General features: G+C 40.8%; 1 non-coding gene across 1 annotated transcript; it reads right to left on the reverse strand.

Moving 5' to 3' along the window:
* Positions 1–3,589: 3,589 nt before the first annotated feature.
* LOC139000688 (U6 spliceosomal RNA) lies at positions 3,590–3,696 on the reverse strand. The gene has a single exon (XR_011469680.1). It is a non-coding gene; the product is annotated as a U6 spliceosomal RNA (small nuclear RNA).
* Positions 3,697–4,747: the final 1,051 nt, after the last annotated feature.

Raw genomic sequence — 4,747 nt, forward strand, 5'->3', positions numbered from 1 at the left:
CTGTATGTCTCCCTAAATGTGAGGAAGTCAGTCCTGCTTTTTCTCCTTCTACTGCCTCTCATTCAGTGCCAGTCACTCATGTGCTTGCTGCTCTCTGCTGGGTGTCAGCAGCTTCCTAGCTTGTCACATACAGCAACTGGCCCTTTGTTCTCTTTTTATTGCCATTCCTTTCTTTTTCTTCTACGTTCCACTCTTCTAGCTTGGCCCATCAGTGTAGGAGCTCATTTTTCCATTTCTTAAGTATATTTCTTAATAAGATCAGAGAGGAAGGGAGAGGGAGAGATGGATAAAACATCAATAATGAGACAAATCCATTGGTTGGCTGTCTCCTGCACATCCACCTGGGGATCCAGGCGTAAACTCTGGCCCCTGGTCCAACTGAGAATTGAACTATGTCCTATTGGTGCATAGGCCTACTGTGCCACACTGGCCAGGCACACTCTGCTTCTTCTAGTGGGAAGAGAAAATGCTGAAGTTTCTGTAACAGTGAGCTCCCCACCCCCCCAAAAAAGAGGATAAGAGAACAAGGGTCAGAAAATGTATATCTCTTACAGCAAATGCTCTCTTTCTCTTCCTCTCTCTCTCCTATTCCCTCTCCCTCTCCCTGTCCCTCTGTCTGACATGCACCTTGTCTTCCCATCTCCACCTTGACAGGGAAGAGTGTCCAGAATGGGAATCAGAACCTCTGTAATTTGAGGAAAAGCATAAAAATTGTCAGGTTCGGGGGGAGGAAGGGCATAGGCAAAACATCCTGTGGCCTGGCAGTTAATTCCTCCCCACATAGAGATCATGTCCCATTACCTTGTGGGAAGATTCTGCTGTGGGGCTAACTTATGTAAAGCACTTGACAGCATGTCCTCTTCTGGAATCGCCCACTGCTATTAGCATTGATAGTGATTATTAACCACCAGATGCAAGATAAGGAGGAAAGATAAAAGTCCATGCACCCTGGCAGTGTGGCTGGGCCGGTTCCCGTGCACCAAAAAGTTCACCGATTTGATTTCTGGCCTGGTCACATGTCCAGGTTGCAGGTTCCTTCCCCAGGCCACCAACATTGTTTCTCTCTCACATGAATGCATGCTTCTGTGTCTGTCTCTCTCCATTCACCTCTCTCTAAAGAATCAATTTTAAAAACCCACCATATTAAGACAAAACAAAGGAAAACTCATTGCTGCATGTTGCCTCTAAAACAGAGTGTCCTGCACTTGACGCTTTATTTGTTCTAGAGACCACAACTGAGAAATCCAGCAGAATTCTTTATTGGAATCTGGACTTTTCCATCAAAATATTCAGAAAAGCATAGTGTCAAGGCAATGAGGATTAGAAAGCGCCTGTTCTGATAGAGACCGCATCTGTGAAGATGGGCACAGAAGGGACCTGGATAGGAGGTGACTGCTGGTGCACAGGGATCATGTACATGAAGGCCCTGTGGGCGGGGTCTCTAGGCCATCAGAAAGCAAGCGGGGAGAGTAAGGCACACATAGGAGGTTCCTTACTACTAGAATGTACCCCAGAGTCCACCAATCTGCACAGCACTCAGGCAGGCTAGATATAGGGCAGCTGGAGCACACGAATGTCAAAGGGAAGACTCTGAATAAAGAAGAGCCAAAGCCTGGCCTGCTTGGCTCAGTGGATGAGTTTCGACCTGTGAACCAGGAGGTCAGGGTCCAATTCCCAGGCGGGGACATGCCCATGTTGTGGGCTCTTAGCCCATTAGATATCTTGGGTGGTAGATGTGGGGATTACCAAGCAATGATTCTCTCTCACCATTGATGGTTCTAACTCTTTCTCCCTCTCCCTTCCTCTGTGAAATCAACAAAAATATATATATCTAAAAGTATGTAAATAGCTTAGGGTTTTGATACCCCGAATATCCGTTTAGAAATACAAGAAGGAGCTCTTTGTCATGGTCAGGACTTTTATGCTGTTCCTTCTTCTCATTTAATCTTCCTTTCTAGTCCACTTCCCCATGGGATTGTATATAAAGTGATCTCTTTCATGCTGGGAAGTTTTGTATTGTTTGTCTTGTTGTATTTCTCTGCACCATAATACGTTATCAATACAAACCTACAGTGGAAAAATTAAGCTGAGTAAATTTGGCGTCCAAATGGCTTTATTAAGTATTTCACCAATCCAGGAGCATACCAGCTGGCAATGAAAAAGGGGCTCACTGAGCCATACCATCCATGATTTGTTCCTCCCCACAAAGCGCAATCTGACAGGCTAGATTTTATAATCCTTAAAAAGTTGAGTTCCCAGCTTCCAAAATATTCAATTAATTTCACATACACTGTTTCAATAAAAATAATGTTAAAAACCACACATTATTGGGGTAATTTTTAAAATTGAAGTTGGAAGTCTTGTTGATAACTATACACTCAACAGTCCAACAGGTGAGTTTTTAAAAACCTTTCCCATTCATGATGTTTGTTTATATTCACTAATAAAAATACTGAGGATTCAAGATAAGTCATAGTTTGGGTGATCATACACTTTGTGGTACATTAAATGTCCAAGAGTTGGAGAGAAACGGCATGAGTAGTTCTCCAAAAAAATACGTATCACAATCTAGGGGCACTTTTGTTCACTCCATTCAGAAGTGTAGTCAGGAAAGCTAACTGGTTCAGTTTAAGTGGTAATCTCTGTTTCAATCTTAGTGTAACCACTTCAGAAAGTGCTGATGTCATTTAAATAAGCAAAAGGATGCCTACATTTAGACTTCCTCAAACTTTTATATCATTCTGTATGCAATTTTTTCCCTACTTATACTATTCCTTTCAAGGTTGAGTTCATACAAAATGTCACAGGAAGGAGGTCAACAATTGTTTTGCAGCCTTGGTGGAGGTTCCCCAATCCTTTTTTCCATTTAGGTTTTCCAAGGAGAATATGTAAATTGTTTACCCTCGCTAACTGGAAACAGGGCAGCATGCCATGAAGAAGTAACACACTGCTTCATTTATTTTTTTAATCTTTATTGTTCAGATTATTACAGTGGTTCCTCTTTTTCCCCCATAGCTCTCCTCCACCCAGTTCCCACCTCAACCTCTGCCCTTACCACCCCACTGTCCTCATCCATAGGTGTACGATTTTTGTCCAGTCTCTTCCCACGCCCCCCACACCCCCCATATTCCTTTACCCCCACAAGAATTGTCAGTCCACTCCCTCTCTATGCCCAATTCTATTATATTCACCAGTTTACTCTGATGATCAGATTTTTTTATTCACTTGATTTTTATTTTTTTTTATTCATTTTTTTTAAAAATATATTTTATTGCTTTTTTACAGAGAGGAAGGGAGAGAGATAGAGAGTTAGAAACATCGATGAGTGAGAAACATCGTAAGCTGCCTCCTGCACATCTCCCACTGGGGATGTGCCCGCAACCCAGGTACATGCCCTTGACCGGAATCGGACCCGGGACCCCTTAGTCCGCAGGCCGAAGCTCTATCCACTGAGCAAAATCCGGTTTCGGCAATTCACTTGAGTTTTAGATTCACTTGTTGATAGGTACATATTTGTTGCTCATAATTATTATCTTTAACTTTCCTTCTTCTTCCTCTTCTTAAAGAATACCTTTCAGCATTTCATATAAAAAATATGGAATGATTCACGAATATGCATGTCATCCTTGCCCAGAGGCCATGCTAGTCTCCTCTGTATTGTTCCAGTTTTAGTATATGTGCTGCCAAAGCTAGCACAGTTCTCTTTCTTTTTTAATAACTATATGTATTATTTAGAAACATTAAGATCTCATTATGTTTTTAAAAGAATGAATGAATGCACTCTTTCATGAGCCAATAGTCGTATTATTTTTTAAGTTTATAATGGTCTTATTATCCATCAGTGAGTGAGATCATGTGGTGTTTTTCCTTCATTGACTGGCTTATTTCACTTAGCATAATGCTCTCCAGTTCCATCCTTGTCCTTGCAAATGGTAAGAGTTCCTTCTTTTTTACAGCAGCATAGTATTCCATCCTGTAGATGTACCAAGGTTTTCAAATCCATTCATCTACTGATGGGCACTTAGGCTGTTTCCAGATCTTAGCTATGGTGAATTGTGCTGCTATGGACATAGGGGTGCATATATCCTTTCTAATTGTTGTTTCTGGTTTCTTGAGATATATTCCTAGAAGTGAGATCACAGGGTCAAATGGGAGTTCCATTTTTAGTTTTTTGAGGAAACTCCATACTGTCTTCCATAGTGGCTGCACTAGTCTGCAATCCCACCAGCCATGTAGGAGTGTTCCTTTTTCTCCACATCCTCTCCAGCACTTGTCGTTTGTAGATTTGTTGATGATAGCCATTCTGACAGCTGTGAGATGGTACCTCATTATTGTTTTGATTTGCATATCTTGGATTATTAGTGACTTTGAGCATGTTTTCATATGTCTCTTGGCTTTCTAAATGTCCTATTTTGAAAGGTTTCTATTTAGGTCCTTTGCCCATTTTTTTATATATTCTGTGGCTTTGGGGTGAAGTGTTCTGAAGATGTCAATTCAGTCCATCTGATCTAGTGAGTCATTTAGGATAGTTGTTTCTTTGCTGATTGTTTGTCTAGAGGATTTATCAGGTGATGTCAGTGGTGTATTAAATTCCCCTACTATGATTGTATTGTTGTCCATTTCTCCTTTGATATCTTCCAGGAGTTATATATATATATATATATATATATATATATATATATATATATATATATATATTTGGATGCTCCTGCATTGGGTACATATATGTTTATCAGGGTTATATCTT

The sequence above is a fragment of the Myotis yumanensis genome, unplaced genomic scaffold, assembly GCF_028538775.1.
Source record: "Myotis yumanensis isolate MYYU_CA2020_CCGP unplaced genomic scaffold, mMyoYum1.0.hap1 SCAF_24, whole genome shotgun sequence".
In the NCBI taxonomy this organism is placed as follows: Eukaryota; Metazoa; Chordata; class Mammalia; order Chiroptera; family Vespertilionidae; genus Myotis; species Myotis yumanensis.